This window comes from Vigna unguiculata, chromosome 3 (assembly GCF_004118075.2).
Source record: "Vigna unguiculata cultivar IT97K-499-35 chromosome 3, ASM411807v1, whole genome shotgun sequence".
Classification (NCBI taxonomy): Eukaryota; Viridiplantae; Streptophyta; class Magnoliopsida; order Fabales; family Fabaceae; genus Vigna; species Vigna unguiculata.
This window is the reverse complement of record NC_040281.1, coordinates 14365659-14376866: the sequence shown is the minus strand read 5'-3', so window position 1 is coordinate 14376866 and position 11208 is coordinate 14365659.

The window sequence follows — 11208 nt, the reverse complement described above, 5'->3', positions numbered from 1 at the left end:
AATGTTACATATCTTACATTAAAGGACCATAGTTTTGAAGAGGTTCTTTTTTAGTTTTAGAAGTAAAAAGGTAAAATGAGAGTCCCATTATCCTAGTGCTTTCTCAAGCCTTTTTTGATCTTTAGGAAGCACACAGGGTATTGGATGCACCATTCTTGAAATTATAGAATATATTGTATGCACTAGTTAGCAGCATGTTGGAATAGTTAGCTTGGTCTGTTCCCATGTTCTCTCATTTTTCTTTGCCATGCATAGTAGAGAATAAATAAAAGCTAGGAACAGATCTTCATTCCTTAATTATAAAATAGATGGCTTTGTTCTCAAACTTTGTATAAGCATGGGAAATGTGTCTCTGTAAACGTTTATTAAAAACACATTACTCAACTTGTATTCATCATCAAATGAAGGATTTTTGCTGTAGGCAAGTTGTCAATTCAAAATTTGCATAAGTACAAGCAACTTGCTTCAAACTTTATGTTATCATGATGTCAAACCAGTTGTAAATACATTACTCAATCACTGAAGTCATCATCACAATTCCAACGACACTAATATCAATTCAGTCATTTTAGTCAACGAAATATCTAAGAAAGGCTGCTTTAGTGGTCAGTTTGCTCCAACTTCAAGAGCTGTAGCCCACTCAAACAACTTCCTTGTATTTCTACCAATCTCATATTTTGCGTACAAATTTCATTTTTCCACAGTAATTGATGGAGATTTATGTGTAAATCATCACTAACTATTGACCAAATTTTGATTATAAGATCTATTCATCAAAGGAGCCCAGTATTCTCCCCGTAGGAATATTGGTGATTGATCCAATTGATATTTTGGATGCTTCTCTTTGTTTCTCGTTTGGGATTAACTTGTATTGATGCCTGGCAGAGTTTTGGGATTGTTGGATTATTATAACAGGTTGTCAACTTTAAATAAGGATGATGATATTGATTAACGTTGAACTGGAAATTTTTGGGTTAAGGGGTTTAGGTACTTATATGTGAATGTTGATGATTAAAATTATTTTAGGGATCGATTGAATACTCTGCATCACCATAATGAAAACCTTACTCTGAATATTGACTCAAAGAACGAGTCAAGAACCCCTGTTTTGGACAAAACAAGTTAATAATTGTATTAGGGCTAGCTAGGTAAATGACTGAACATTGAAAATCACAATCACCCTTTCTTTTAAATTGTTATTTTCAGATGAAGTTGGGACAACCACCAAACCGTCATGTGCCAATCACCAATTTAATGAAAACCTTACTCTGATCTTCTAAAACATGCACAAATAAGCTTTCACTGAAAAAGCTATGTTCCCATTTCCAAGTTCAACTCTTTTAGAACGATGTGTTATTAGTCATAGTAAAACCAAAACATAACCACCAGATATACCTAACACACCGTTTATTGGTTTGTTCTTCTCATAACTGTTGTAATTTATGACAAACCATTACAATATTATGCAGACAAATCCATTTGTCTTATTGATGAGAATTAAAAAAGATATGAATTCAGCATGGACCATTAACAAAATTCCAATTGGTTAGTGTGACACATCAATGATAGCTACACCATTAATTAAAAACAAAGTGAGAGTTATTCATCAATTATATAAACACTTATTATATAAACAGCAACAAAATCACTTTAGATCCACTCTTGTCGGTGGTACTAACATTTTCTAGGGATAATGACATGCCTTTATGATTGAATATAGAAAACTAGTTAATTACATCAGTTTTAGTATCCATGGGTTTTTTTACTATTTTGAGCTTTCTTACATGTTTCCTTAGCTGTTTTGAATTGTAGAAAGGTGTTTTGAAAGTTATTAGGTAGTCCTACCAGTTTTTAGCTATTAGAGTTGATGTTTTAAGCTATCCTTATTTTCTTTAAGCATATTTTTCAATTTCTTTTCTGCATGGCTTTGTGGTTTTTTTAATTTTATCATTTTTTATTCGTTCTCAGGAGACTTGAAGATGAATTGATGGAACACGTACTAGAGATGAATTGATTGCAATGGTTTCAGCAGGAATAAATAGAACTGAAGATGAACTAGGAGAACAACTCTAATTTCCTTTTACATTTTGGTTCATTGGTGCACTTGCTTATTATGTCATTATCATTCAAATTCTCCCTCTACTACTAATACCATTTGAATGAATATTTGTATTGATTGCTTATTTTGAAGTGGTCTTGGAGTTTTTTCTTTTTAGTTAATGAGATATGTTGTGAAAATGAATGCTTTTATTGAATTTATTTATATCAGGGTAGGGTCAAACAAAATGGTTAAGTTACTTTTCTTTTTGTTCTAGTTGTATCATCCAAAATAATAATGAAAACCTAAATTTTAAGCCATCAAATAAGAAATTCCATAGAATAAGTTCTTTTTCGTACAACATTAGCATTATAGCAATGTCATAATAATATAAGCACTAACTTTTAGGTATTAACGGGGTTTTTGAGGAATTAACGGGGGTTTTAAAAACTCTAGGCATTAGTAGGGTTTTCAGAACCTCAGGCATTAGCGGAGATTTTTAGAACCCCTAACATTTTTGGGGGTTTTTAGAACCCCAGACATTAGTGGGGGTTTTCGGAACCCCAGGCATTAGCGGGGGTTTTCAGAACCCCAGGCATTAGCGGGGATTTTCGAAACTCCAAGCATTAGCGGAGGTTTTTGAAATCCCCAATAAGTTGCGCTAGTTCCAGGGGTTGGTAAAAACCCCCAGTAATCCGTTAGCTACGCTTGCTTTACCAGGGGAATTGTAAACCCTTAGTAAAACCATTAGTTGGGGTTAAAACCTCCATAAATGTCAAATGTAACCCCCACTAAAAATAATTATTTTTGTAGTGAATGATGTATGTGAATTAAAAATAAATAAATTGTGTCTCACATTTGAATATTTTTATTATTTTTTTTAATATTTTTATTTATTATATATTTTCCTTTCACATGAGAATGTTTAATAATCTCAATTTAAGTATTTAATAACACAAACCTTCCGTTTACTAGGTAATATAAAAAAAATTCTTTACTTATTATTATTATTAGTTTTTGTTTCATTTGAAAAACTTTTTTGTTTCACTAAACTAACTTTTGTTATTTCTCAACCACTGAGTATATAATGTTGATATTTGAAAAGTTTTCCTAGATCTTTAAGATATTTTTCAACTTATCATACCCTTAATTATACATTTATTTTCCTTTGTGTGATTTCTTTCAATAGTCTCTCAAATTGTTTGTAAACATTTGTTAATTTTTTAATATTTTTATTTCTTGTTTATTTTCATTATGTAGAATACTATTTCGATATATTTTATCTAATTATTTTTTATTTTATAACTCATTATCAATCATATTGTAATTTTATTTTTTCACTATAATTGTATAAATAACTTTTATTTACTACAATATAAAAATTTAATGTAATTGTCATGAATATTATTATGTAATTTAATGTAATTTAATGTAATCTAACATAAGTGAAGTTCAAAAGATACAAGATCTATGTTAAAATTTTATTATTATGATTATTATTTGTTATTTGTATCATTTTGATCAAGTAATGTATTATAACTTTGATTAGTGTATAAAAAATAGGTTCATTAGAATTTAAAAGATTGAAGCAAACAAACTTTTAAAATATATTTTAATTTGAATATTTGTTTTCCTTTTATATTTTTAAAAAAATATTTTTAAATTTTATCAACTAGGTTTCATTAATGTTTGTAAATTTAATAAATGTGTTGGTTCTCATGAAATTTTATTTGGTATTATAATCTAAAATGTAAACAATTATAATTTATTTTCAACTTTTATTATGATTATTATTTGTTCTCGGTATCATTTTGATCAAATGATGCATTATAACTTTTATTAGTGTATAAAGAAGAGATTCATTATAATTTAAAAGATTGAAGTAAACAAAAATTTAAAATATATTTTAATTTGAATATTTGTTTTCCTTTTATATTTTTAAAAAAATAATTCTAAATTTTATCAACTAGGTTTCATTAATGTTTGTAAATTTAATAAATGTGTTGGTTCTCATGAAATTTTATTTGGTATTATAATCTAAAATGTAAACAATTATAATTTAGTTTAAACTTTTATTATGATTATTATTTGTTCTTTGTATCATTTTGATCAAATGATGTATTATAACTTTTATTAGTGTATAAAAAAGAGATTTATTAGAATTTAAAAGATTGAAGTAAACAAACATTTAAAATATATTTTAATTTGAATATTTGTTTTTCTTTTATATTTTTAAAAAAATATTTTTATATTTTATCAACTATGTTTCATTAATATTTGCAAATTTAATAATTGTTTTGGTTCTCATGAAATTTTATTTGGTATTATAATCTAAAATGTAAACAATTATAATTTATTTTAAAGTATTTGATATCGAAGAAACTACCATCCTTCTAGTATTGAATATTTGATAATATTATGTTTCATTTATCATAAGTTTTTATTATTTTATAAATATTAATTAAAATTAATATATAAGTAGTAAGAAAATGGGTATGGGTATGGGTACGAGATTATACCCGTTAACCGATAGGGATGAGGATGAGACAAAAGTTTAATACCCGTTGGGTTTGGGTATGAGGATGATGATGAATTTTTTTTACGGGGATGGGTATGGGATAGTGAAACTCGTACCCGCCCCGCCCCGTTGCCATCCCTAGGTGACATAGTAAGAGAAGGAAGAATGCAAGAGGAAGAACCTTGGAAGGATAAGGAGGAAAAAATGATAGTTATGACATCTTTCGAAATAAATAACTTACCATTAGAATAGCCCAAGAAGGTGTAGGTAAAGATGACAAATAAACCCGTCCATGTGGGTATTGCCCGAACCCGTCCTTGTGTTGACGGGGAATCCCCGCATTGACTGGGTATGGGTATGAGGAATCCTCGACTTTTCAATTGGGTATGGGTATGGGTATGGGGATGTACATATCCCCACCATATCTTCGTCTCCGTTTAAATTATTAAAATATTCATAATTAATTAAGTAACCATATTGTTCCGGTCTAGGAATGATGGCCAAACCAGAACAATGATTTTCTCCCTCACTTCTGAGTTCACCCTCCTTTTTTCCTTAATCCCTTATGTATATATAGAGTCCTTCAGTTTTTAAACTGCTATTTTAATGTCAGATCTTTAGCTAACCAACCTACCCACTTCTCCACTATTCTCTCCTAAAATCTCGCATGTGGATGGTTATTCCTAAAATCCAGTGATATTTGCTCGTCACCTCGGCCACCTCGGCCCAAGTGCTCGTTACCTCGGCCACCTCGGCCCAAGTGCTAGTTACCTCGGCCACCTCCGCCCAAGTGCTAGTTACCTTGGCCACCTCGGCCCAAGTGCTAGTTACCTCGGTCACCTTGGCCCAAATGCTCGTCACCTCGGCCTTTGACTAAAACTCGTTATTTTATGATAAATATTTATCAAGTCGAAATCCTGATGAGCATGTTGAGGTCGGCCATTCCCTGGACGGTACACAGTCCTCCAACCTTGAGTCCTCAACTTGTTGGGATGAAAGGTTGTCATAAACCGTCCACATATTCTAGTATAGGACAAGTAAATATATAACATGATAAAGTTGAGGTCGGTCCGAAGGAGACCTTGACATAAAATAAGTAAAATGATGAAGTTGAGGTCGGCCTAAGGGAGACCTTACCATATGAGGTCGGCCCGAGGGAGACCTCAATATAAGATAAGTAAAACAATCAAGCTGAGGTCGGCCTGAGGGAGACCTCAACATATGAGGTTGGCCCGAGGGAGACCTCAACATAAGATAAGTAAAATGATTAAGTTGAGGTCAGCCTGAAAGAGACCTCAAAAGAACACAAGTAAGATGATCAACCTGAGGTCGGTCCAAGGGAGATCTCGAGATAGAAATTATTAAACTGAGGTCGGCCTGAGGGACACCTCAGCATTAGACAAGTAATATATAAAATGATGTAGTTGAGGTCGGCCTTAGGGAGACCTGAACATAACACAAATAAAATAAAATGATTAAGTTGAGTTCTCAGCGTATTGACACAAGTAAGATAAAATGATTAAGTTGAGTTCTCAGTGTACTGAGTTATTCTCTCGCTCGTAGCGAGGTCGAATGAAGTTGAATTCTCAGCGTACTGAGGTATTCTCTCGCTCGTAGTGAGGTCGGATCCGAGTTGAGTCCTCAGCGTACTGAGGTATTCTCTCGCTCGTAGCGAGGTCGGATCAAGTTGAGTCCTCAGCGTACTGAGGTATTCTCTCGCTCGTATCGAGGTCGGATCCGAGTTGAGTCCTCAGCGTACTGAGGTATTCTCTCACTCGTGGCGAGGTCGGTCAGGTCGGCCAACTCTCAGCGTACTGAGGCTTCAAATCGCTCATAGCGAGGTCGGTCAGGTCGGCCAGCTCTCAGCGTACTAAGGCTTTAACTCGCTTGTAGCGAGGTCGGATCGAGGAGAGCCCTCAGCGTACTGAGGCATCAACTCGCTCGTGGCGAGGTCGGTCAGGTCGGCCAGCTCTCAGTGTACTAAGGCTTCAACTCGCTCGTAGCGAGGTCGGTCAGGTCGGCCAGCTCTCAGCGTACTGAGGCATCAACTCGCTCGTGGCGAGGTCGGTCAGGTCGGCCAACTCTCAACGTAATGAGGCTTCAACTCGCTCGTAGCGAGGTCGGTCAGGTCGGCCAGCTCTCAGCGTACTGAGGCTTCAACTCGCTCGTAGCGAGGTCGGTCAGGTCGGCCTGCTCTCAGCGTACTGAGGCTTCAACTCGCTCGTAGCGAGGTCGGTCAGGTCAGCCAGCTCTCAGTGTACTGAGGCTTCAACTCACTCGTGGCGAGGTCGGTCAGGTCGGCCAACTCTCAACGTACTTAGGCTTCAACTCGCTCGTAGCGAGGTCGGTCAGGTCGGCCAGCTCTCAGCGTACTGAGGCTTCAACTCGCTCGTAGCGAGGTCGGTCAGGTCGACCTGCTCTCAGCGTACTGAGGCTTCAACTCGCTCGTAGCGAGGTCGGTCAGGTCGGCCAGCTCTCAGTGTACTGAGGCTTCAACTCACTCGTGGCGAGGTCGGTCCAGAGCTTACCTCTCTTTCTAGCATCGTGCTTGTGGGGGAGATTTTAGGCTGACTGATGTCGAAGCCCTTCTTGCTCGAGGTCGGCCTAGAGCTCACCTCTCCATTTAGTTTCGTCAAGACTGCCACCGCTGAAACCTCATCAAAGATCATCACGAGCCCTTGTCATCGAGAATCAAAAGACCTTTGTCATCTCTTCTATGTTGCCAACTTCGCCGTAGATGCTTTTCGTGGAGTACTTTATCATCGTGATTTTTTTACGTTATTGTGGTTGGGACCTCATTTTACCGGGCCCCACGGTGGGCGCCAATGTTCCGGTCTAGGAATTATGGCCAAACCAGAACAATAATTTTCCCCCTCACTTCTGAGTTCACCCCCCTTTTTTCCTTAATCCCTTATGTATATATAGAGTCCTTCAATTTTTAAACTGCTATTTTAATGCCAGATCTTTAGTTAACCAACCTACCCACTTCTCCACTATTCTCTCCTGAAATCTCGCCTATGGATGGTTATTCCTAAAATCCAGTGATATTTGCTCGTCACCTCGGCCACCTCGGCCCAAGTGCTAGTTACCTCGGCCACCTCGGCCCAAGTGCTAGTTACCTCGGCCACCTTGGCCCAAATGCTCGTCACCTCGGCCACCTCGACCCAAATGCTCGTCACCTCGGCCACCTCGGCCCAAATGCTCGTCACCTCGGCCTATGACTAAAACTCGTTATTTTATGATAAATATTTATCAAGTTGGAATCCTGATTAGCATGTTGAGATCCGCCATTCCCTGGACGGTACACACACACACACACACACACACATATATATATATATATATATATATATATATATATATATATATATATATATATATATATACTCTATTTTTTATTTCTTCTAATTATTTGGTTTGTCATGAAACTCATTCGCATCTCCAATATATTTTACATCTTATCATAACCTTTATGTAATTATGTTAAAATGATGTATGTGAATTAAAGAAAATTTATGTCTCACATTTGAATATTTTTATTATTTTTTAATATTTTTATTTATTTTATATTTTCGAGAATGTTTAATACTCTCAATTTAAGTGTTTAATAGTATAAACATTTCATTTACTAGATAATATAATTTTTTTTACTTATTATTATTAATTTTTGTTTCATTTGAAGAACTTTTGTTTTGCTAAAATAATTTTTGTTATTTCTTAATCATTGAGTTTGTATGTATGTTGATATTTGAAAAGTTTTCCTAGATGTCTAAGGTATTTTTCATCTTATCATACCCTTAATTATACATTTTGTTTTCCTCTATGTGATTTCTTTCAATAGTCTCTCAAATTGTTTCTAAGACACACATTTGTTAATTTTTTAATATTTTTATTTGTTGTTTATTTTCATCATGTACAATATTATTTCGATATATTTTATCTAACTATTTTTTATTTTCTAACTCATTATCTAATTTTTCACTATAATTGTATAAATAAATTTTATTTACTACAATATAAAAATTTAATGTAATTGTCATGAATATTTTTTTATCACCATCCAATATACATTGAAATTCAAAAGATACAAGATCTATGTTAAAATTTTATTATTATGTTTAGTATTTGTTCTTTGCATCATTTTGATCAAGTGATGTATTATAACTTTTATTAATGTATAAAAAAGAGATTCATTAGAATTTTAAAAATTGAAGTAAGCAAACATTTAAATATATTTTAATTTGAATATTTGTTTTCCTTTTATATTTTTAAATTTTATCAACTAGGTTTCATTAATGTTTGCAGTTTGCAAATTTAATAAATGTTTTGGTTCTCATGAAATTTTATTTGGTATTCTAATATAAAATCTAAACAATTATAATTTATTTCAAAATTTTTGATATCGAAGAAACAACCATCCTCTAATATTGAATATTTGATAATATTATGTTTCCTTTATCGTAATTTTTTATTATTTTATAAAAATGAATTAAAATTAATATTAGAGTAGTAAGAAAATGGGTACGGGTATGGGTACGAGATTATACCCGTTACCCGGTGGGGATGGTGATGAGACAAAAATTTGATACCCGTTGGGTTTGGGGAGGGGGATGGGGATGGGAATAAATTTTTTCTTTGGGGATGGGTATGGGATAGCGAAACCCGTCCCTGCCCTGCCCTGTTACCATCCCTAGGTGTAGGTTGTGGAACAAAAGGTGAGTTTGTGATGATTGTAAGGACGAGTGTGAGGATAACATGCGCAACCAAACACATAAAGGAAGTTATAGTTAGGTTCTTTATGAAAAATGAGCGAATGAGGAACATAATGAGGAACAACTGAAGTCAGAAGTCTATTAATGAGATAAACAACCGTGTGGAAAGCTTGATCCCAAAATTTAAGAGGAAGAGAATATTTGGATAGAAGAGTAAGACCTATTTCAACAAAGTACCAATGATTATATTCAACAACACCATTTTGATGATTGGTGTGGGGACAAATAAGTTTGTGATGAATGCCAACTGATTAGAAAAATTGGGTAATAAAACAAAACTCACCACTCTAATCTGTTTGCACCTCTTTAATTTTGTGGTCAAGGGGAAGTGCAACATGGGTTTTAAATTATTTGAATGTGTATAAATTGTTAGATTTGTTTTTTAGGAAATAAATCCAAGTGTACCGACTACAAGAATCAACAAAGGAAATATAAGTATTGTAGCCAAGAAATGATTGAATGTGGGATGGTCCCAAAGGTCGCAAAAAATAAGTTAAAAAGGATCTATATAAATGGTGGACGAAGAATAAGAATTAAGTCGATGCGATTTACCTATACAACATGCAACACGAAAATCAACATGTGTTTTATTTACCGTAGAAATATTATATCATTTAAGAACATTTTGCAAAAAATAAAATGAGGGATGACCTAATCCATGGTGCCACAAGGAGTATAAAGAAACAGTTGAAGTGGTTGGTGATGTAGATGAAAATGACAAAGGAACACTAGATCAAATAAGGAATGTTGGGACACATGGTAGTGAAATGGGTTGGACACAAAATGCAGCGGAAGTGAAGGAAATTGATATAAACCATTAAATCCAAGATAGCTTGTGAGAAGGAAAAAGTTGTCAACCTATGACTTAACAAAATAAATAGAAGGGTAAAACTCAAAACAGACATGGTTATTATCATTAGCAAATTTGTTAACATTAACAATATTTTTATTAATAGAAGGAACATACAACAAATTTTTTAGATAAAAAGGGATAGGGGGATTTGTGGCAAGGAAAAAAATTAGTAGAACCCGAGAGCTATACAGGTAGATCATGTCCGTTCCCTAGAAACACATTGGCATTAGTTAGAGTGGGAGCAATGACCATAAAATTGTGGGGATCAACTGTAATATGATATGATGAGAATCCCTAGAGTCAATGAACCAATTTTGAGATTGTTGATCAAGGGTAGTAGTATTGGCATAAGGTTGAGTTGAAGGATGGCTTGCTACTGTTAGATGAAACTATGGTTGGCCAAAATATGGTGGAGGATGTGACTAAATCTAAGCTTAAGAAGGTTCGGGCTGATGATAATATGGAGTAGGATTGGATCACAGAGGAGGGCTATAAGTAAGACTAATGTAATTGGGATCAAATCAGTAATAACAATGTGTTGCAATATGGCCGACCTTATTACAAACTTGGCATTGAATAGATCCACGCCAAAACGACCGCCACAACCACAATAACTATATCCTTTGCTATAAGATCCAGGAAAAATTAAATAAAAGAATAAATTATTTAATTACCAATTATTGAGAATTGGAGGTACACCTAAAAGAATTAAATTGTTAACTCAAAGCAAGGAGGAATGGTAGCTCAAGTGGTTGAGTTGTTGAGTGGTGTGGAGAGGACTTGGGTTTAAGTCTTGTGTATATCATTAGTGTGATATTTAACTATTCATTTTATTTTGTATGTATGCATGACAGTGTGATATGGCATTATATTTGTTTATGTGCATGAAATGTCAAGAAACATGTAAGATCTTATTGGTAGTGCATATGCTTGGTGATTGTCTGGATGAGAGTTCAAACCTTGGCTAGCACTAGATGATTAAGAAACCCTAGCTATCTTTAGATAAGCTAAAGAGGTGGAGGTTATA